General features: G+C 44.3%; 2 pseudogenes; one reads left to right on the top strand and one right to left on the bottom strand.

Annotated features, from left to right (window-relative positions):
• Positions 1 to 20,614: 20,614 nt before the first annotated feature.
• LOC119121140 lies at positions 20,615 to 20,733 on the bottom strand (annotated as a pseudogene).
• A 3,037-nt stretch (positions 20,734 to 23,770) lies between these two features.
• On the top strand, positions 23,771 to 23,868 carry LOC119121138 (annotated as a pseudogene).
• Positions 23,869 to 24,589: the final 721 nt, after the last annotated feature.

Raw genomic sequence — 24,589 nt, 5'->3', positions numbered from 1 at the left:
CTGTCAACATAGGCAGCCGTGTGATTACGCAATCCTCAGAGGAGGCTAGACAGGACGCTGGGTCCTCTGAGCGAATTGTCTTTGGTTTTAAAATAACGATAGAAATTCAGCGATTTTGGTTCAAAATGATACAAAATTATTGCAATTAAAAGGAAAATGACTTTATAATAAGAACGATTGAATTTGTTTTTCCCCTTTTCATGATGGCAGGGGAGGCGTGCCTTGCCTCCTCAGACCGCACGTCCCTGACCATAACTATGATCATGGGTTCTCCTCGTTAGCAGAAAGAAATACTCAAACTGTTTCAAAGTATATTATAGAAAAACAAAATAATATAAAATAATCCAAAATTGTGTTTTGCTGTGTCACTCAGATCATGTTTTTTTAGTCAGTAACTCTTAAACTATTATTTTACTATGTCTGGTAAATCTGACTTTGGCACCATCTTCTGGTGAAATTTTGGAACTGCAATAGAGGTTGACTAGATCAACCAGTCACCCCCTTTACCAGTTTAACAAAAGGTAATTTTTGTGGAACTAACTTCTAGGGGGCGGCTCGGTGGCGCACTGGGTAGCACGTCCGCCTCACAGTTAGGAGGGTGCGGGTTCGATTCCACCTCCGGCCCTCCCTGTGTGGAGTTTGCATGTTCTCCCCGGGCCCGCGTGGGTTTTCTCCGGGCACTCCGGTTTCCTCCCACATCCCAAAAACATGCTTGGTAGGCCAATTGAAGACTCCAACTCGTCCCTAGGTGTGAGTGCGAGTGCAAATGGTTGTTTGTCTCTGTGTGCCCTGCGATTGGCTGGCAACCGGTTCAGGGTGTCCCCCGCCTACTGCCCGATGACGGCTGGGATAGGCTCCAGCACACCCGCGACCCCCGTGGGGACTAAGCGGTTCAGTAAATGGATGGATGGATAACTTCTAGGTAACCTTTACTAGGCCCAAAATATGTCACCCCGATGTCAATCTTTGTGTCAGGTTTAAGTACCATCAGACATTATTTTACACACTATAACAAAGAGGAGAAGACAACCAGGATTGGATACTCGCGAGGAGAACAATGTAGAAAGGAAGCTCAGTTACAATCTCCATCAATTCTGAGTAATAAAATGTCAGGTTTAAGTACCATCAGACATTATTTTACACACTATAACAAAGAGGAGAAGACAACCAGGATTGGTTTACTCGCGAGGAGAACAATGGAGAAAGGAAGCTCAGTTACAATCTCCATCAATTCTGAGTCCTTTTTCTGCGTACTCCTCTTTTTAATGTGTTGGTTGCCCTGGTTACAGAGGCGTTGCGACACTAAAGGGAGGGGAGATTGTGGCTATAGCAACGCTGATTAGCTAAGGGATGTTATGTGGTGCGAGGCCTTGGCCGATTCGTGACTCCAGCAGTTAGTTTGCCGTCTATCCTGCTCCTCCTCAACCGGTTGGCTGCTGGTTGGCTGATTCATCCTTGAGATATCCCGAAGCGTGTTGAGTGCCGTTTTCCTGTGGAACAATGCAACTAGATTTTCTTGCTAAGTTTCACACAATACTAATATTTCTGTAACACTTAAATAAAGCTGACTTTGACTTTTGACTTTGACTTAAAGACAAACAGTCTCAATCAACAACAATCCATAGATAAAAGTTACAGAGTTGACTTAAAGGGAAAGAAGTTCTTATGAACTAAACAGAAACAGATGTATTTAAACCCTGTACGCGTGTTTCCTCTCCGTCGGTGTCTCCTGTTTCTTCCCGTTTGTGTCCGCGCCTGTTGTGTCTTCGCCTGTTGTGTCTTCGCCGGGTCTTGTGTGTCGGCTCACGGTCAGAACCTCTTCCTGGTCTGCGCTTGGTACGCGGGGAATCCCGTTTCCCGCTCGCTATCCGTGAGCCTCTTTCCGCCGGTTCCTTTGTTCACCCTTCCCTTCAATAAATCCTGGTTCAAGCTGCATTTGGTCACCCTGGCTCAAATCAATCCTGACAAGTGGAGCCTCGGTTTTCGAACGTCCCGGTTCTCGAACAAATCGGTATTCAAACAAAAAATTCGAGATTTTTTTGCTTCGGATGTCGGACGAAATTCGGTTGTCGAACCTCGCGAGATGAGCCGGGAGGACCCGCATGCCAACTGACTCCGTTCGTTATTACATTCTCGTTACTCTGAGGATTGCATCAACTCTAATCATGCCGCCAAAGGAAGCAAGTGGGAGCAGTAAAGCCATCCTCCAACACAAAGACGCTCCTAAAGCAATGCGACAGTGAGCGCCAGGCGCGCTGCGGTTGCGCGATCGGACCAAATTAAGCTCCCTGCGCACTGAGGTCCACTTAAATTGTGGAAAGTCCATTAGGAGTTTAAAAATATTTTCTAAATTTTAGCGATCGCTCTGTCTCAATAATGCGACCAGCGCGGTGCAGTTGCGCGGTCGGCGGCGCGCTACGGTTGCGCGTTTGGCGGTGCGCTGCAGTTGCGCGATCGGACAAAATTAAGCTCCCTGCGCACTGAGGTCCACTTAAATTTTGGAAAGTACATCAGGACTTTAAAAATATTTTCTAAATTTCTGTCGCAATAATGCAACCAGCGCGGTGCAGTTGCGCGGTGGGCGGCGCGCTACGGTTGCGCGTTCGGCGCTGCACTGCAGTTGCGCGATCGGACAAAAATGCGCAAATGAAAAAAATGGTTAAAAAAGGAGGGTTACGATTCGGAATTCGAACGATTCACTTCTCGAACAGCCTTCTGGAACGGATTGTAGTCGAAACCCGAGGCTCCACTGTTCTTGATCGTATGATTATGTTGGAATGCAGACTATATTGATTAACCGGTTGCTGAGGGGAACCAACTTCTTCTGTTTGTTCTCACAACATCGTAAACAAAGTGCTAAGACCGCTGCACTGGTTGACCAGCTGCAGAGGAAGCAATCAAGTTTCCCCCTGTTTCCCCCAACATCACAAAACACCCCCTGCTCTGATTTGACCAGATGTCGGGGGTTCGCCAAACCTGTCCACTCTCAGCCCCCCCCACCTGTTTTCTCTCAATAAATATGTCCTTATATGTTCAGAGTTTCTGAATAGATATTTGAAAGAGTAATATGGGAAATGACTTTAAAATATATGTAGTCTCCGCTCAGCATCCGTCGCCATTTAACGAATGCCAGTTTCAAGGCTGAATTCGTGTGTCACGTGACGTGCGTTCGCGTCGCACCGGAAGTCACGTCATGCAGCCTGATAATTGGCAAAAAAACCAACTTTCTGAGGATGCAGCCTGTGAATTTGGATTGACAACACCTGTGAGGAAGGAAGATGGCCGACCACATGAGGTGCTGAGCTGTACAGTATGCCAGGAAACCTCCCAATTATGCCATCGCATCTAATTTGACCAATGATCAGAATTTAAATCAAACTGGATTCGCCTGTTGAGGAGTCGTTAGAGGACATGGAAGCCTACATCGACGCATTTTATTGTAATACGCCTAACAACAAACCCGAGGCCATGAATACCCGAGCCAAGTCGAACTCAAGCGAAAAGGAAATCTCTGACATCAGTGAGTCTATAACATCTATAAAACTACAACTCAAGAAGCTTGATCTACTCGAGCAACTGACTACTGATGTAAAAGAACTGAAGCACTCTGTGGAGTTTAACAACTCACTCATCGAGGTGCTAAAGGCTGACAATGCGTCACTTCGGACTGAAGTAAACCACCTCAAACATTTGACAGCCGAACTACAAAGAGACAAAGTCAACATGGCGAACTCCATTCTTGATCTGCAGTGCCGAAGTATGAGGGATAACATCATTATACACGGACTTACAGAAACAAAAGATGAAACTCACCGGAGATCAGAGGAACTTGTCAAAACATTTCTTGTCAACGAATTGAAAATGAAGCCTGAGGACGTCGGAGCTGTTCGCTTCTCCAGAGTACATCGCCTCGGGAGGATCAGGGTCGACCAACAGAGGAGGCCCCGTCCCATTGTGGCTAAAGTCGCTGACTCAAAGATGAAGTCTGCCGTCATGTCGAGGGGCAGAGAGCTAAAAGGCTCTAACTACTCCATCAGCGATCAGTTCCCTCCGGAGATCATGAATAGACGGAGGCTGCTTCACCCGATCATGGCCGAGGCAAGGAAAGCCAAAAAGACTGCTCGACTGTTCATTGACAAACTTTACATCGACGGCAAACTGTACAGGAACCCCCGAACAACTGGCTGAGTGGAGGAGATGGAGACATTAATTCTCAACTCCAAGAAGAACTGTCTACTAACTTGCAACATGCCGCCTCCCCACAACTGTAAACACAGGCGCGTGGTGATGACGTCATCAAAAACAGCGTCCCTGTCGTCATGACAACCAATTAACCTGGAGACGGTGAATGGCTTATTTCTCTCTTTCTCCCCCCATCTTACCACTCGCCCCCCTCTTTTTCTCTTCTCCTCTCTCATTCATTTATTTTCTCATTTTGGCTTGGGAACTGGCCTGAATACTACTGACTGGGTAGGACGAGGCAATTGTCTGTTCGTCTGCTCTGTGACAATACAGCGGGTAATGTCTACAGAGTGTTCTTGTGTGTTTGAGTGTGTGGGTGTATGTGTGTACGTCTGTCAGGCCAGCTTTGGTATGGGTGAGTGTATGTACGTATATGTCCATGGTCTTAATTGTGTGTCTTTGTTGCTGGATCTCAGTAAATCTCACTCGTTACCCTGTGCATGGCACTTAATGAAATGGACAGTGAAGGAGACGAGGTGATAAATTCCATTGACCATCATCGAAATATAAATTGTAATCAGTATATTCCCGAAAATTAAAACAGTTAACAAATATAAATAACTGCTCTTTTTTGCATTTAAATATCAGGAGCTTGAATAAACATCATGATGATCTAGTTACTCTACTTACAAACACAGGCTGCAGCTTTGACGCAATTGGCTGCAGTGAAACTTGGCTGTACGACAGGTCATACACTGACATCTTAAATCTTAATGGCTATAAGTTGTTGACTAAGAACAGATGTGGCAGACCTGGCGGTGGCGTGTGCCTATATATTTCCTCCACATACAACGTGGGGATTTGTGATGACATTGTCGTAGCAGACAACCACAGTGACTCCCTTTTTGTTGAAATAAGCGGAAAAAGCATGAAAAACCTCATTATTGGTATAATCTATCGTCCCCCAGACGCTGACTTTGAAATCTTTAGGACCAAACTGGAGGAAGCATTATTTTCTATAAATGATAACAACAAAAGCTGTGTCCTCCTTGGCGACTTCAATGTTGATCTTTCCAAGGATGATACAGCCAAAAATGACTTTATAAACACATTACACTCTTCATCCTTCTTTCCCACAATAAATGCTTATACCAGAGTCACTCACTCAACTAAGTCAATTATTGATAATTTCATCACAAATCTTACAAACGCCACACTTACTTCTGGAACTGTACTCTCTGAGATTTCTGATCATTTCCCTATTGTATTATTCATTGACCTCCCTGCTAGGCCCCCACCTACTCGTCATTCAATAAAATTGAAAATACTCAATGAAGAAACCATACGACGTCTAGGTGAGGACCTGCAGACCAAGACATGGTATGGAATATATGATTGTAGTGATGTTGATGCTGCATTTGAAACTCTAACCAAAGAAATATCCGACTCTATTCAAAGGACCATTCCTGAGAAAGTAATCATATGTAATACAACTACTCAAAATCCATGGATCACTAAGGGCATATTAAAGTCTATTAAGCATAAAAATAAATTATATAAGAGATACATAAAGGAACCTAACCATAACAATAAAAATGCATATATTAATTATAGAAATAAACTTACACATATTATCAGAAAGCGGAAGAGTAATCATTTTGCCAACTTGATAAACGAATCACAGGGTGATTCCAAGAAATCTTGGAGAGTACTGAACAGGGTCTTGAACAGAAGCCAAAAAACTCCTGTATTCCCTGACCATGATCATAATACAAGCAACATCATCAGAAATAATAGTCTTGCCGACGAATTCAATAACTACTTTGTCTCTATTGGTAGCAACATATCCAGTAAAATCAGTCAGCCTCAGGATGCCTCGTTTAAAGACTACCTATCAGGTAATTACCTGGGCTCTTTCTTCCTGAATCCAACTAACTGCGATGAAGTGTATAAAATAATCATGAATATGAAGAATTCAAACTCAGCTGGAACAGATGGTATCTCAGGTAAAATTCTGAAAAGCATCTCCAATATAATAACTGCACCTCTTACACATTGCATCAATCTGTCTCTACTCTCTGGAGTAGTGCCACAAATAGCAAAAATAGCACGTATCACACCGGTCTTTAAATCAGGAGACAAAAACGATCTTAGCAACTACAGACCAATATCAATCTTGCCTACTCTTTCCAAGGGAAAGAGTAGTTTACAATAAACTTAACAGCTATCTAAACAAACTAAACATCATTGCCCCATCCCAGTATGGATTCAGAAAGGAAAACACTACATATATGGCAGTACTTGACTTGACTGATAAAATCTACGAGGCAATCGAATATGGTATTGGGATTTTTCTGGACTTGTCTAAAGCTTTTGACACCATCATGATTGACATTCTTGTAAATAAATTACAACACTATGGTATTAGAGGCCTGGCGTTAGACTGGTTCCGCAGCTATCTGTTTGGAAGACACCAATATGTTTCTATTAACAACCATAAATCTTCATACAAACCCATCAATTATGGAGTTCCCCAAGGGTCCATCTTAGGGCCGCTCCTCTTCATCTTATACATAAATGACATTGTTAATACTTCACCCATACTACATAAAGCAGGGGTCCCCAAACTTTTTCCAATGAGGGCCACATAACTTTTCCCTTCTCTGATGGGGGGCCGGGGTCAGTTTCGAACAGAAAAAGTGTGACAATCACAGGTGTCCCGAAATGTAATCATTTAGTGTTTTCCAGAAAACGTGCTGACACTCCAGCGCACCACACATATCCAAATATTAATAACCCTTTCTGAGATCAAATAGCCCTCTCTGGGTTCTTCACAGAATAAAATAACGCGGAAAATATATAGGCCAATAACACTATTTATGAACTCGATAAAGAATCAAATAACCCTCAGTGGGTTCTTAACAGAAAGAAAGTTATGCGGTGCCGTGCACAATCCTAGGTAAAAGTTCAACTTCGCTTGAGACCCCATTCTTCCATCTCCCGGCTCATGCGTCCTATTAAACCCCGAGACGCGCCCACCATACTTGGGGCCTTGTCAGTCGTGACGCTGACAACCTTTGCCCAGTCCAGATCCAACCGTTGCATGGTTTTACATACTTTGTCGAAAATATCCTCCCCAGTCGTAGTGCCTTTCAGGCTTTGTAGGGATGCCAGCTCCTCGCACATCTCAAAGTTTGCGGTAAGTCCACGAATAAAAATAAGAAGCTCCGTGGTGTCAAGTCAAGTTTATTTGTACAGCCCTAAATCACAAGCAGTCTCAAAGGGCTTCACATAGACAAACAATTGACAATTATTCTCAAAGCATCCCCTGATCTTAAGCTCCCAAAAGGGCAAGGAAAAACTCAAAAAAACCCTACCAGGGGAAAAATGAGAAACCTTGAGAAGGGACCACAGATGGAAGGATCCCCCTTTCAGAACTTTTCTGCTCGCATTTGGCCTTGCAAGCTGGCGTACTTGTCTTTGTGACGGGATTCATAATGTCGGCGCAGGTTGTATTCCTTGAATACCGCCACCATCTCTTGACAGACGAGACAAGCAGTCTTTTCTTTGAATTGAACAAAAAAAAAAAGTGTGTCCACTGCGGGTTAAATACCCTGCATTCGGAATCAATTTTTCTCTTACCCAACCTTTTTGCCATTATTCCGTTTTTTTACGTTCTATGACTGGGGCATGGGTGGCCATAAGGGTAAAAACGTGCTGGGGCAAAGTGAGGTTGTAGTAGCATTTTTTTCTCCGTCTCTGGTATTGTTTAGCATTTTTTTCCCCGTCTCTGTTATTGTTCAGGGGGTCTGGTATTGTTTAGCATTTTTTTCCATCTCTGGTATTGTTCAGGGGGCCGGGTCTAATGCGGAGGGGGGCCGTATACGGCCCGCGGGCCGTAGTTTGGGGACCACTGACATAAAGTATTATTTGCTGACGATACAAACTTGTTTCTTTCCCACAAAAATCCAAATACACTTGAAAAAATTATAGTGAGTTAGCGAAAATAAACACATGGTTTAAATGCAACAAACTCTCCCTAAATGTCAATAAAACAAACCACATCGTATTCCGCTCCCATAAAAAAAAGGACATTGACCAAATTTGCATAAAAATCAACGGACAAAACATTGAAAGAGTCAGCTCTACTAAATTTCTGGGGATCCACATTGACGAGTTCTTGAACTTTAAAAAACATATTGATGATCTCACAATCAAACTGTCTAAATATGGTGCTTTGTTCTTCAAATTGAGACATTATCTCCCACTCACTGCACTTCTTATTCTGTACAAATCCTTATTTGAACCTCATTTAAAATACTGCAATATTATATGGTGTAACACATTTCCAACCCATCTAAAAAAGCTGGAGATACTTCAGAAAAAGGTCATACGTGCCATAACATGGTCTGAGTTTAACGCCCCCACTAAAACAATCTTCCACCAACACAATCTTCTGAGGCTTGTTGAGCATAACTATTTCCAGAATGCTTGCATCATGTATCAGACTGTCCATAAACGAAACCATAAACTCTGTCAACTCATCCCAATCTGTACTCCCAGCCACACCCACACCACCAGGAATAGCAATCTAATCATTGGGAAAAAACGGAAACTAAAATCTACAAGCTTTAGTATTGTGTGCAGAGGGCCACAGATTTGGAATGAGCTTGATGAAACACTAAAAATGTTGCAATCCATATCCATCTTCAAGGCAAATCTAAAAAATCAACTCCTATCAATGTATGTTTAATGTGCTGATTATTAATCGCATGAACACCTGTGTCCTGTTGTTAATTTATTAATTGCAAATGTACTTTACATCAAATCCAGTGTAACCAGAATACTGAGACTATCTATTACCGTATTTTCCGGACTATAAGGCGCACCTAAAAACCTAAAAGTTTCTCAAAAGCCGACAGTGCGCCTTATAGTCCAGTGCGCCTTGTATATGGATCAATTGATGAATTTGTTGATCCATACTGGTTGTACACAGTGCTCTGCCAAAATGTTTGAGTACGTTTTAGTACGACTAGTAAATTACAAGGTCGCATCGCTTCCCAACATTACGGCAACTGTAGTCAGGGGGCGTCACCGAATAGCAGTTGTACCCGCGAGCCTATTTCATTTCAAAATAGGCTGCTCCGTTAATGTTTCGAGTAAATTTACGGATTGATATGGAAGGGAAACATAGGTAAGCAGTACCAATGTGTTAGATCGAACTTTAGTCAGTTCTGATCATTTTATAGGAGATCGTTTGAGGAACGCGATTGTTTACACTTTGCTGAGGCTCATGGGAGATTGGAGCTGAGGCTCATGGGACTATGCGGATGGCTAATGCTATAACGATAGCTGCTATACGTACCAGGCTATTTCATGTCAAAATAGGCTGCTCTGTTAATGTTTCGAGTAAATCTACGGATCGATATGGAAGGGAAACATAGGTAAGTAGTACCAATGCGTTAGATCGAACTTTCGTCAGTTCCGATCATTTTATAGGAGATCGTTTGAGAAACGCGATTGTTTACACTTTGCTGAGGCTCATGGGAGATTGCGAGCTGAGGCTCATGGGACTTTGCGGATGGCTAATGCTATAACGATAGCTGCTATACGTACCAGGCTATTTCATGTCAAAATAGGCTGCTCTGTTAATGTTTCGAGTAAATCTACGGATCGATATGGAAGGGAAACATAGGTAAGTAGTACCAATGCGTTAGATCGAACTTTAGTCAGTTCCGATCATTTTATAGGAGATCGTTTGAGAAACGCGATTGTTTACACTTTGCTGTGGCTCATGGGAGATTGCGAGCTGAGGCTCGTGGGACTTTGCGGATGGCTAATGCTATAACGATAGCTGCTATACATACCAGGCTATTTCATGTCAAAATAGGCTGCTCTGTTAATGTTTCGAGTAAATCTACGGATCGATATGGAAGGGAAACATAGGTAAGTAGTACCAATGCGTTAGATCGAACTTTAGTCAGTTCCGATCATTTTATAGGAGATCGTTTGAGAAACGCGATTGTTTACACTTTGCTGAGGCTCATGGGAGATTGCGAGCTGAGGCTCGTGGGAATTTGCGGATGGCTAATGCTATAACGATAGCTGCTATACGCACCAGGCTATTTCATGTCAAAATAGGCTGCTCTGTTAATGTTTCGAGTAAATCTACGGATCGATATGGAAGGGAAACATAGGTAAGTAGTACCAATGCGTTAGATCGAACTTTAGTCAGTTCCGATCATTTTATAGGAGATCGTTTGAGAAACGCGATTGTTTACAAAGGGCTCGTTGGTTATTGGCTGGTGGATGCATACCGCAACCCTAGTCAACCTCAGTTTGTTGCAGTATAGCTTCTATTTTATGCGCCTTATAATCCGGTGCGCCGTATATATGGACAAAGTTTTAAAATGGGCCGTTCATTGAAGGTGCGCTTTATAATCCGGTGCGCCTTTTAGTGCGGAAAATACGGTACTTGTCGTATGTTTATTGTGTGTTGTACCTTATTGTGTGTTTATTGTTATTGTCTATTATATATCTGTATGTTGTCCAAAATGTAAGGATATCTGGCCAATATCTGATACTTATGGGAAACCAGGCCCCCTATTAAAAGCTTTAAATAGCTTGCTTGGGGTGACCTTTCACGCATCCGTAATACTGTTTGTTGTTTCATGTTGTATGTCTTGGATATTGCGTGAATAAAAAAAAAACTCAAACTCAATTTGGACACAGCGAGTGAATCTTTTTTTGCAAGACCAGTTCTCTTGCTAGCAATGAGGCTTAAGCACCTACCGCTAATCAAAAATTCAAACAACTACAACCAAGCAGGGTTAGCAGATGTAGCTGTCTGTCAGACCCTAGTGGGAATTTAACTCACACACTCTGAGTTACAATTCTAGTGCTCTTATTACTGAGGTACGCGGCCTTGCTTGGCAAAACTGTGTCAACCTTTGAGAAGATTGACCAAAAGAAACGCTTGAAAATGTAGTCTAAACAGGACTGTAATCCAGTGATTCTCATCCAGTGTGGACACATTTGTGTGCCGTGAGAAATTATAAAATTTCCCTTAAGATCCTCAAAGACAATAACAACTCATCACACAACTGCTGGTCACCAGTACCATGGACAAGATACGTATGTGGACTTGCACCCTCAACTCTTATACATCCAGCTTGCGCAGTTTTTCCTGCTCAGCTTGTGGCCAAAGATTCTCAGAGAAAGGAAGCTTAAAAAGACACACAAGAACCCACACTGGTGAGAACCTGTGAGTGTCAGTTTCAGTTCAGTTTAAATTTCAAAGGTTAGATGTTGTATAGTTCTTGTCACACGCTTATCTTAAAACACTGTGTACAGCTGTTGCTCATACCCTTTTGAAGGTGGAGGTAGAATGTCCAAAATGGAGGCAAGCAGGCATGCAGGCCGAGGGAGAGAGGCAATGGCAGGCAGGCAGGCATGCAGGCCGAGGGAGAGAGGCAATGGCAGGCAGGCAAAGGTGGTAGGCCAAGCAAGGAAAGGGGGGAGAGGGAATAGCAGGCAGGCAAACAGGTGGCACACAGATACAAATCCAAATTGTTTGTAATTCAACTAAGGTTTCAACATAAAGGGTTCAAAGAAGTAAACTAAAGTTTGTTTCTAAATTCCAAGTTTCAAGTTCCAAAAACTACAAGCTTGGAGCAGACTTGAAGTAGCTTGAAGCGGGCTTTTTAGCGGTAAAAAACTATGTCACTACTATCTTCCTTCCTTGTCTAACTGAGACTGACTACCAAGTGGGAGCAGCCTATTTATTTCCCTGATCAGGTGACTGATCAGGTGACCAAAGGCTTTGTCAAATAAAAGTCCATGGCCCAAGGCCAGCGAATCTTAAACAAAAATAAGAATTTAAGCTAAGGAAACTAAATTGGCTCCAACATATCCGGCCCCTTATAGCTACCACGTGTGGCTATAACAAAAAATAAACAATGTTAATTTCTTAATTCTAATTTTAAGTTTTACTTCCAATTATACTACAAATGTGTGCAAGTATCAGTGTATGAATGTAATGCAAATGTAAGCACATGCGCAGTCTTTGTTCAATGTTGGTTGTTGGCTTTTACCAACAGGTAGATCTTGCTGATGGGCCGTAAGAGGTGGTTGGTTCTAGTTTGCAATCTCACAGAACGAACAAGGCCCTTGGAATCTGCTATGGCTTCGATTACTCTTCCGATCACCCATGAGTCTCGCGGTGCTGTAGGATCAGCTATCACAACAATGTCTCCCACACCAAAGTTGGGCCTGATGCGGGACCATTTGGATCGTTCTTGCATGAGTGGAACATATTCCCGTATCCACCGTGTCCAGAAAAGATCTGCGATATACTGTGTTTGCCGCCATCGCCTTCGGGCATACAAGTCTTCCTGTTTGAATGTTCCTGGTGGAAGCACGGGCTGGACCTTTAGCTGCAGTAGGTGATTAGGCGTCAGTGGTTCCAAGTCATTAGGGTCACTGGAAACGGTTGTCAAAGGACGGCTGTTCAGGATGGATTCAACCTCGCACATCACTGTTACTAAACCTTCATCATCCAAAGACTGCTGGTTTGTGATGGAGGATAATATCCTTTTCACCATTCTTATTATGCGCTCCCAGATGCCTCCAAGGTGTGCACCAGCTGGAGGATTGAACGTCCACTTGACACCTTTCTGGATAAGACTACGCTCAATTTGATCCATGTTCCATCGTTTCAGTGCTTCACGTAGCTCCTTTTCAGCAGAGATCAAATTAGTTCCATTGTCCGATCTTAATTCTTTCACTTGGCCTCTTCTGGCTATGAAGCGCCTAAACGCATTCACGCAAGAGTCTGTATCCATTGAGTGTGCTACTTCCAAATGGACTGCTCTAGTAGTCAGGCAAGTAAACAGCACGCCATAACGTTTTACCATGCCACGCCCTCTTCTCACCTCTATTGGTCCAAAGTAATCCCCTCCAACATGTGAGAATGGAGGGAGGTCAGGAGTCAAACGATCAATTGGCAGATCGGCCATCTTTTGTTCACCTGCACGTGCAAAGTGCCGCCTGCAGGGGACACAATTGTTCACAATTTCCCTTGCAAGAGAATTAGCAAAGAATGAGAATATCTCTCCGGAAAATCAAAGGGAGGTGGTCTCTGTTTCTACATTAATGAACGTTGGTGTACTGATGTCACGGTGTTGAAAGAGTTTTGCAGCCCTCTCCTAGAAACACTTTTCATAAACTGCCGGCCGTTCTATTCACCACGGGAGTTCTCCTCGATCGTCATGGCGGCTGTTTACATTCCACCACACGCACGTGCGAGTGAAGCCACGCAGATGCTGGCTGACCAGGTAACAGACATGGAGAAACTTCTACCAAATTAACTAATCATTGTTCTGGGTGATCTTAAGAGGGCGAACCTCGCACACGAACTCCCCAGATACAGACAGCACGTAACGTGTCCCACCAGAGGGGCACAGACTCTGGACCACTGCTACACCGTGATCAAGGATGCATACCACTCTGCGGCTCGTGCGGCTTTAGGACTCTCGGACCACTGTCTAGTTCATCTGATCCCGGCCTGCAGGCAGAAACTAAAAACTTCTAAGCCTGTGGTGAGGACTGTGAGGAAGTGGACAGTGGAGTCAAGGCAGGACCTCCAAGCCTGCTTTGACTGCACCGATTGGGGAGTTTTCGAAGCTGCAACTTCAGACTTGCATGAACTCACTGACACTGTCACGTCATACATCAGTTTTTGTGAGGATCTGTGTGTGCAGACTAAGACCTTCTGCACGTACAACAACGACAAACCTTGGTTTACACCAAACCTCAGGAGGCTGCGCAAAGTCAAGGAGGAGGCCTACAGGAGCGGCGACCTGTTCAAGCAGACCAGAAACACACTGAACCGAGAGGTCAGGAAAGCCAGGAGGTGTTACGGGGAGAACCTGAAGAGACACCTCTCTGCCAATCCTGATCCCTCAACAGTGTGGAAAGGTCTGCAGAGCATCACGGGCTTCAAGAAACGAACCCCCCGTCCTGTGGAGAGCCCAAGGCTTGCTAACCAGCTAAACAGGTTCTACTGCAGGTTTGATCGGTCCTCCCACACAACGGGACTTCCTGCAGCACAATCTACATACTCACCTCTCCCCACAACTGCTCTGTCCACACCTCTATCAACGTTGTCACCCACTCTCTCTCTTGCAGAGGCCGCGCCCGCACTCCAGATCCGCGAGGAGGAAGTGCGCCAGATGTTCCGGAGACAAAAGACCAGGAAGGCACCGGGCCCAGACGGCGTGTCACCTTCCTGCTTGAAAGTCTGCGCTGAGCAGCTGGTGCCCACCTTTGCATGGATCTTCAACCGTTCTCTGGAGCTGTGTGAGGTGCCCTCGTGCTTCAAGAGCTCCACCATCGTTCCAGTGGCCAAGAAGCCCACCATCACAGGTTTGAATGACTATAGACCTGTCGCACTGACATCTGTGGTCATGAAATCTTTCGAGAGGTTAGTACTGAACCACCTGAAGGATGTCACGGATGACCCCCTCCAGTTTGCCTACCGGGCAAACAGGTCGGTGGATGATGCGGTCAACATGGGACTGCACTACATCCTGCACCACCTGGACTCCCCAGGAACGTACGCCAGGATCCTGTTCGTGGACTTCAGCTCGGCGTTCAACACCATCGCTCCTGACATCCTCCAACAGAAGCTCATCCAGCTTGCGGTGCCTGCCTCCACCTGTCAGTGGATCACCAGCTGATCACGTGTGAGGCTGGGGGGCATCAAATCTAACACCCGGACCACCAATACTGGAGCCCCTCAGGGGTGCGTTCTCTCCCCACTGCTCTTCTCTCTCTACACCAGGGGTGGCCAACCCGCGGCTCGCGAGCCGCATGCGGCTCTTTGGCTGGTTTCATGCGGCTCTTTTACGTTCATATCAACATTTGTGTTTATTTTTCGTGCGTATTTGCTTCGCTTGAGTTCAATATGGTATTTTGGTCAAACGCGCATGCGCGTGAGGTGAAATCCCGCAAAGGAGGAGGGACAAACCCATTTGAGGAGTGTCAATTTCGCTCTCAAAATGGCAAGGAAAAAATGCACAGCTAAACGAATGTATGACGATGAACACAGGACGTTTTTAACAGAGTTAAAGTTGTTTTTTGTTGAACGCAATGGCAAGCCATTCTGACTGATATGTCGGACGCCATTAGCGCATTTAAAAGCTTCAAATGTTCAGCGCCACTTCAGCTCACTTCATGCCAATATCGATAAGGACTTTGCAAAAGGGACTGAATTTCGCAAGCACAAGTTTGGACACTTTGACAAGTCAGGCAGAAAAATAGGTACAGTTTTTCAAAAAAATTACGAAGCACTCAGAGACTGTCACACTTGCATTGTTTCAACTGGCTTGGAACATTGCACGGGCTAAAAAGCCATACAATGAAGTGGAGTTCGTTAAAAAATGCCTCAGTGACGTTATTGAAATCTTGTCTCCTGAAAACGACTAAACGAATGGTCTGTCCCGCCACACATAGTAAGTGAAAAAACTTATTATGTTTTTGTTTGTGGAATTTGTTGAACTGAGAGTTTGTCTGCGTGAGACAATGCGCACAATGTTCATTGTTGAAAATGTGGTCTTTGGTCTGTGGTTTTAGTACTGTAGGAGTCAATTTGTCATTATCATGTTGGTGCGTGACATAATAATGTCACACAATAAATTTGGCTGAGCAGAGGGGTGTGTGTGTGTGTGTGTGCGTGCGTGCGTGTGTGTGCGCGTGCGTGTGTGTGTGGGTGTGTGTGTGCGCGCGCGCGCGTGCGTGTTTGTGTGTGTGGGGGGGGGGTTCATGTGTGCTCATGTGTATGATGTGGCTCTTTGCGATGACACAGTAAAAAATGTGGCTCTTAGTCTCTGACTGGTTGGCCACCCCTGCTCTACACCAACGATTTCTCCTCAGGTGACTCTCCTGTGAAGCTCCTGAAGTATGCTGACGACACCACTCTCATCGGACTGATCCAGGACGGTGATGAGACTGCGTACAGACAGGAGGTGGAGCGGCTGGTCCACTGGTGCAGCCAAAACCACCTGGAGCTGAACCCGCTCAAAACCGTGGAGGTGACAGTGGACTTCAGGCGAGACCTTCACCACCTTTACCCCTCACTATCCGCAGTAATAGTTTGTGTCATGTCTACAGGTTTATAACATCAACAGTATTAACATGGCCACTTTGTAATATTTAATATTAAGTAATATTTAATTTTTATTTAATTTTGACTCACAGCCCCGCGTGAAGAATCGCTGTTGTGATGCCATTTCAGCTTGGAGCTGCTTCACTTGATCAGCGCGGTTACTCCCTGTTAGCTTGTCGTATATGTCAGCATGTTTAGTCTACTAGTGTCTCTTTATGTTGAAATCCTTAAACAAGGCAACCGTCTCTTTAGAAATTAGACAAACACAATTGCCTTGATTTTCAGCGAGGAAGTATTGTAATTCTCATTTCTCTTGAAAGCGACGGCCCTCAATGTCAACTGTCCTCGTTTTCTTTGCAGTCGCCATGGCAGAAATGAGCGGCGAGGGGTGGTGCTGCCACCCTTTGGTAATAGGAGGAATTACAGGTTCAAGTTTCATTTCTTTTTTTTTTTATATTCAGTTTGACAGTGCAGGCGGCTCATAAATAATACATTATAAGACCGAAGCTGCGGGCCATATGAAATCTGATCGGGGGCCGGATCTGGCCCGCGGGCCGGACTTTGGACATGCCTGCCCTAGACCAACGAGCCCCGTAGTCAGAGGCGTAGCCAGGAATTTTTCCAGTAGGGGCGCACGCCCACAGGAAAAAAAATCGAACATCACCCACGGCGTTCGCTGATCGCTAAAACAACGTCCGGGAGGCAAACGGTGAATGGATAACATCGCGCACATAGAATAGCGCAAGCACATTCGCTCAAGACCGAAAGAAAAAAACGGCATGAAAATGAAGAATCGAATTTTTTTTTTTTTTTTTTTCAACCGGGGCGCAGGGAGTCCTAACCGGGGCGCCGCCCCGGCTTGGCTACGCCTCTGCCTGTAGTGAATTAGCTGATTCTGTTACATTCCGATTGGTGGCGAATATGATGGACCTGGACTGCATTTCGGGGATTAATGAATTCTGATTAATATCATAGCCGGTTTGCGCGTATCCTTTCAGGGTCATAATTGTGTGTCTATCGCTGCCTCGTGGCAGCCAGGCCTAAAAAAAGATGGGAACGCCTGAGGGCGTTTCGCCAATATGAATTAGTCCACCTACGTTAAAACGTAGGTGAACGTAATGTCTGGAAGCTTGTGCTGTTTGAACACAAGGCTGTTTGACAACAGTGAACAACGGACAAATTCAGCAAGGTAATTTAATTACGCCATGACCCAGATTCGTTCCGGGGATGCTGCGGCCACAACACTATACGATCATGACCAATATGCAATAGCGTACAATAAGTTTAGGGTCTTTTCTTTCGGATCTTCAGCCAGGACACCCAGGCAGACCATGTTGATGTTAAAATGTTGGTGGAACCATCCAACTGCGCAGATCCGATGATCCCAACGTTTTGGGGTGGGACAACATTGAAAAACGTTTTTCTTTGTTGACAGTGTCGCTCCTTTTGTGGCTTACCTCTTCTTCGCTACACATCGAAAGTATCGTATCATATTACCTTGCGGCTTATACCACGCCGTACATACCATATCATGTCGCCCATACAACTCATGCATGAGATGCGGTGGCTGAGATATTCAGGCGATGGGTTGCTACTCTATTGTGCTCTCCACTCATTACATATCACAACCTCGTTGAATTTTCATTATCTTCACATCCAAAGTATCTTGGCACAACGCACATAACAGGACATTTCAACACAAGACGAGGTGGCCGAGAGGTTAAGGCTGTTGCGTGTTGTTGATGGTGTCTGTTCTTGGGTCAAGAAAACTAAGATGTGGAGTAACAGTTAGTTCTTTATTGGTTGTTAAATGGCGGCCAGTACACATGGCACCGTAGCAGATGTAACAGCATCCCCCATCTCCAGGAATGAAGGTTTTATACTCTCCAGAAAAGCGTCACCTGACCATTTGGTTTCGATGTGTATTGGAGAGCCCTGTGTGTGTGTAGCGTCACCGCCCTGTGTGTGTGTTTGTGCGTAACATATGTAGATGTAGCTAAAGTATACATACTGTAAATGTGTTTTAGAACTCTTTTATTATTATAACAACTTTTTATAACAAGGTACAAGTGAACATACTGTAAATATGTTTTTAGAACTATTTTATTATTATAACAATTTTTATAACAAGGTACAATACTGTAAATATGTTTATAGAACTCTTATTATTATCACAAGTTTTTTTTATAAAAAGGTACAAGTGTATGTACTGCAATAGTGTGGGCACTCCCTGCCGTATGCTGGTGTGTGAGCAACTTTCGTGCCATAGTGCCTCAATTTAGAAGGTTTATTTTGAATATTTGATTTCTTTTTTTTAATTTGGAAAAAAAAAATCCGAGATGTATTGAAGCCGCAACAAATGAACCGCGATGTAACGAGGGATTACTGTACATCACGATCCTGGAAGTAGACGTAAACTTCCAGGAAATAGACATTAAAGAATGAATATCGATTTTCACTTGCATTTATTCATTGATGACTTGGCTATCACGAAAGTAATCAAATGTATAATATTGTCATGTCCTGACTCACCTTAGACAAAGAAACATTGCCCAGAGTGCGGAAAAGATTACGCCATCCTGTCCCGCCACATGCGAGATAAGCATGGCTGCGAGAGTCCAAGGTAAGTACTTGAGATTGCTTCAGCTTCATTGCATCTTCTTGTTTTCTCAGTCAACACTAAACCGACCTATCTTGTTCCTTCCAAAATCATGAGAAGTGGAACAGATGGAGCAGGACAGCCAGGAAAGCTCATCTGAAAAGGACAAGGAGGAGGAAGCTCAGGACTGTCGGGAGAACGTATCTCGACTCCAGAATGAAGAAGTAGGGATATTGGCACGGCTAATCCAGGAAGACGACATGGGCGAGCTGGATGTCAAACCTGGCCTTTTAGCCAAGTGGTTGCACTGGAAGGAGTCTGCTACGGACAGCCGGGAAAATGCATCAAGGCTGGAATAGGAGGAACTGGGCAAGCCAGATGTCAGACTTGGCCTTTCAGGCAAGTTGTCAAAATGGAAAGAGCTGTTGAATTGGAAGGAGTCCAAGGGTGGAGAGAAAGACATTGACTCAGAGATAGGCTCTGGATCAACGACATCCACATCTATATCTGACTCTGAAACAGAGAGTGAAAGTGAGTCCGAGTAGTCATGTTTATGTTTAGTCATGTTTTATTGTGTTGCTGTTCAAGTTTGCTGTGTTTAGAAATTCATCTTAAAATATGTATACAGCTGTTTGATATTTTGTAATACGGTTGAATTACCTTAAAATATGCATATAGCCGTTTGATATTTTGTAATACTGTTAAATTGTCTTAAAATATGTTATTCTGCCCTCGCTATGTTCTGAATTGTTAGACAGATAGCTAACAGCCAGGTAATGGCGAAGAAGTCTAGACATTTTGTTGACGATTTTATTTTGGATTTTTTCCTCAGCTTTATTTGTCAACTCTTCTATGACACAATCTTCCTGTAAGACTGAAATGACATCAATAAAAATAAGCATTACAAAATGTAACGATTTGTTTTCACTTTACAAAAATAAAACAAAGTTATACGTACAGTCATACACACGTAAATATGCATCAACGTGAATTCTATAGCATAGCTCCACAAACGGAATATAGCGTCGGCAGGACGAACATTATTCACCGCGAGTTTCACTCGTGAAAATACGTAGGTACAGTCAGAAATGTGATAAACTCTGTAATGAAACGAAAACAAATACACCACACACTAAAGTTATGCTGATGTGAAAATATTTACAGACAGAGATTTAACCCAGCGCTCTGCTGAAGCAGACTGGTATTAGTTTGTCGTTGTTTTAGCTGGTCCGTCACTGAAAAAAGGTCCGACTAGGAACTTAGTCAAAACGCCTGAGGGCAGAACACACAGTATGTTAGTAGCCGTTTGATATCTTGGAATATTGTTAATTTATCATAGTCCCTAACAAATAAAAAAAATCATGAGCGCTGTCCACGGTGCTGTATAGCAAGAACACAGAGAGCTATCTACGGCGCAGGTCTGTCATAGGCATTGAGCCGCACAAGGTGTGGAGGTGTCCATGGTGCTGCACTATATACAGTGCAAATCTATCCGCGGTCCTGATCCGCACACTGCAGAGTTGTCCATGGTGCTCAGTGCAGCCTGAAAATGCGATTGGAGCAATAAAAAGCTGGCGTAACTGCCATATCTTTGTTGAAGACAACTTTATATGGTGTCGTAAAAATGTTTTGCTTAACGATTGAAGTGCACAAAAGAAAAAGAAAGAAGCTGACGGCACCTGGTGTTCCCCGGCGGTCTGCCGTCCAAGTACTAACCAGGCCCGACCCTGTTTAGCTTCTGAGATCGGACGAGATCGGGCGTTTTAAGGGTAGTATGGACGTAAGCCGTGAGAGAAATCCAAATGTTCCATTTTATAGACACAATCGCCCCTGAAACCCTGCCAAGCAGTGGCGGTTGGCTGTTGTAAAAGTTACCTTTCACAATTGACGTGGGGGAAAAAGGCTTTCAGCACCTGGTATTCCCTGACGGTCTTCCTTCCCTTTTTTACAACCAGATCCGAAACAGGCTTTCTTCCAAGACTTGGTGTTTCATGGAATCATGGCGATCATGAAAAGTTATTGACAGCTTTTTATGTGGTAGCACGAATTTGCCGTTGTGACCTGCATTTTGCTGTATCGAAATAAACGTCATGAAAAAGGTGAACACACGACATGGAAGCGCAATATGTTGCGTTGGGTTCGTTTACAAGTAAAAACTGCTGCTCTTTATTCACTGTACATCATGCATGTCCAAATTCCGGCCCGCGGGCCAAATCCAGCCCCCGGTCAGATTGCATTCAGCCCGCAGCTTCGGTCTTATAATGTATTATTTATGGCCCGCCTGCACTGTCAAACTGAATAAAAAAATCATGAAACTTGAAACTGTAATTTCTCCTATAACTTAAAGGTGGCAACAGCGCCGCTCATTTCTGCCATGGCGACTGGAAAGAACACAAGGAAAGTTGATGTTGAGGGCTGTCGCTTTCAAGAGAAAAATGGGAATCACAATACTTCTTCACTGACAATCAAGGTAATTGTGTTTGTCTAATTCAGGGGTGGGCAAACGTTTTGACTTGCGGGTCGAATTGGGTTCTAAATTTTGACCGGGGACCAAACCAGGAGCAGATGGATGTAGATTGTGTGAAGTAATAGAAATGACATGTAAAGTTCATTGCATAAAAAGTTTTTACTTTTAGTAGGTAGTAAAGCATGGACAATCAAAATAAACTTTTTGAAAACAAATGCATTGATTAACAGCATTAAAAAATATTTTACCAAAACACTACTATCAGTGATTCTCATTAAATACGGCACTGTTATTATGAATAATATTTCCATCACTTCAGCGCCTGCAGGCCAAATTTATGAAAGATGTTTATCTAATGAGGCGAAATCACATCAAACGACAGACATTCTGACCAAATACATCATCTTGAATTACAGTGAAAGAATACATCGAAATAAAGTAATAAAGAAATCAATAGTATTGTTGGTCTCCCTTTGTTGCTAGTGCATCATGGTCTGGAGTAAAATTTGTTGTGGTAATTCGTAGGATAGAGCCGAGGTGTCGGTCCTCTAACCTAGATCTGTGACGGGCTGTGTTGACGTTCATGCAGCTGAACGTCTGCTCACACACGTACGTAGGTCGAGCCAAATTGTCCACTCTTTTTTTTTAAACACTCGGCACTCAGTGTCCACCTTTCTTTTCCTCGGGCCACTCATTTTAATGGAAGGATTCCAGGGGAAGGTTTGTGGGTGGCATTAGCGTCAAACTGTATCTGAAAGCTCAGCACACGAATTACGAGAATTCTGACGTCACAGCCCACACTCGAAATTCGGCACTGATGAAAATCGAGCGCGGACTGCGCCGGGTCCGTACTGCTTACACTTGTGAGTGTGCACCGAGCTTTCTGAGACGGCTTCCGGGAGTAAATGCGCGAGCGGGCGCTTCCCCATCTATTGGGGGAAACATAGTAATTGCAGGGAAAATGATTAATGATACAATTTATTCGGGTTTGGCAGGCCCCGTGGGCCGGATTTGGCCCGCGGACTGTCCTTTGCCCATGTCTGGTGTATTTGGACTGAGAATGGTGAAAGAAAGTACATATATGCCTAATAAACTGTATGCATTGAGTATGGGTCGAGTTCCACGCAGCACAACCAACGTGTGGAAAATATTATTTCTTCTCAAAATCATGACTTGAGAGAAGGTCCAAAGGACACAAGTTCCAAATAGCAGAGGATGGTTTCGATCCATCGACCTCTGGGTTATGGGCCCAGCACGCTCCCGCTGCGCCACTCTGCTACTCAGCGCTAGTCCTTCATGATGTCCTCTAATCAGCAAACAAGCATTCGGATCCAGCTCAACTGGATTCTGATTGTCATTCATATTGTTTCGACTCTGTTGTGTACAGGCTTCATTACATTATGAACAAAGCTCAGTCGGGCAGCACTGGATGCTGGTGGAGAAACCAACTTTTTATCCTCCAAGTTCACATTTTAATAGATTTGTCAACAAAATACAATGTAGAAATGACAGGTGGTTGGTAGTGTGGCCGAGCGGTCTAAGGTGCTGGATTAAGGCTCCGGTCTCTCCTGAGGCGTGGGTTCAATCCTGCCACTTCTGCATCAGTTGCATTCTATTCTTCTGGCCCAACTCTTTCCAGCGCAGCCGTTCGATACATATGATGACCCTGGAAAGCTCTTTGCAAAATCTCAATCTTTGCCTTTTATGTTCACCGGGACTACCCATTGAATACCTGCACTGTGTATTTGGATAGAGATTGCTGAAAGGAGACACATACATGTGCCTCGTGAACGACTACATGCTGTCAGGAATGATTGCCGGGCGACCAAATGAAGCTTGAACCAGGGTTTATTGAAGGGAAAGGGAGTTGGAAGGGAGGTAGGTGGGGAAACGAAGACACAGACGGGATAGAGACTCTCGGCCAGCGAACAGATATACAGAAGTCCAGTCGGACACGGAACAGATTCTGACCGTGAGCCTCCGACAAGACCGAGGTGCAACTGGACGAGCAGGACAGGAACACGAGGCGCGGCCACAGACGGGGGACAACAGTAGACACCGACAGGGAGAAACACATGGGCAGGGTTTAAATACATCAGATAACAAGAGGGAGCAGGTGACAGATATGATGGCAACAAAAGGGTGTGGCTGAGGGAAGTTGCCGGCCGAGCGTCTCTCTGGCACGGCACGTGACACACGCTTTACTGCGGGTGAAGAAGAATGAACAAATAAGTCGGCAGACAAGTTTGCCGATTTATTAGTGCCCAGAAGAGCAGCACTCTGTTCCGTACTGTAACTGTCGGTGAGAATGGGTAGACAGGGAAGCCTGTAAGTGAGTCCGTCACTCGTATACTCCATCGCTTCTCGGCCTTTTGGCTAAGATCAAGTGTAGTATCTGTTCTTAGCTGGCTAGGAAGGCGATCACCTCTCCTGAGTCGCAAGTTCTCACCCTGACGTGGCAGTGAACTTGACTCACTTTGTGGAGGAAATAGTGTCATAGCATTGTGTTACAAATCACCTGATACTTTTGTGACATAATCTACTGTGGCAAGTTACTTTCATTTACTTTGTGTTATTTTGTAGTTGTTTGGTATTCTTTAAGTGTTTCTTTCCTTTTGTCTAAATGTCTTTAGGTGGTGCTTCCACTATGGCGGCTCCCCATGCGGCCATGCGGAGGGACCATAATGTACGCTTCAATTTGAAGGAAATGAATGGTGAGCCGCTGGTAATGTCAAGTTTAGACTTTTCCAGAAAGCTAAACCAACAAACCCTGAAATTTAAAGCATATGATTTGAACTGCATTCTAACGTTGCCTTTTAGCAAAGGCTTTGATGTGAGCTTTTGCTCTGCGGCAAACAGGGCTGTGGACTCGGTTCGGACTCGGGGACTCGGACTCGGTCGGACTCGGTCATTTTTTGCCGGACTCGGACTCGGTGCTGATTTTGACCACCGAGTCCGACAATAAAAAAAGGAGGCAAGACGCAGCCAGAGAGTGTCAGGTTACAGTCAGCGCGGTAGGAGTTGGAAGAAGCAGTACAAACTCCACCAAACTCGTCGTAATGACACGTGATATATGTTATATCCTTTCTATTTTCCAGGTTCTTAGATAGCAAGAATAGGTCGGACAACGACGTGAATGATAACTGCTTTATTCCTTACTCACAGTGCGTTCACA

This window comes from Syngnathus acus, chromosome 3 (assembly GCF_901709675.1).
Source record: "Syngnathus acus chromosome 3, fSynAcu1.2, whole genome shotgun sequence".
Lineage (NCBI taxonomy): Eukaryota > Metazoa > Chordata > Actinopteri > Syngnathiformes > Syngnathidae > Syngnathus > Syngnathus acus.
This window is presented reverse-complemented; position numbering and strand designations above follow the sequence as displayed.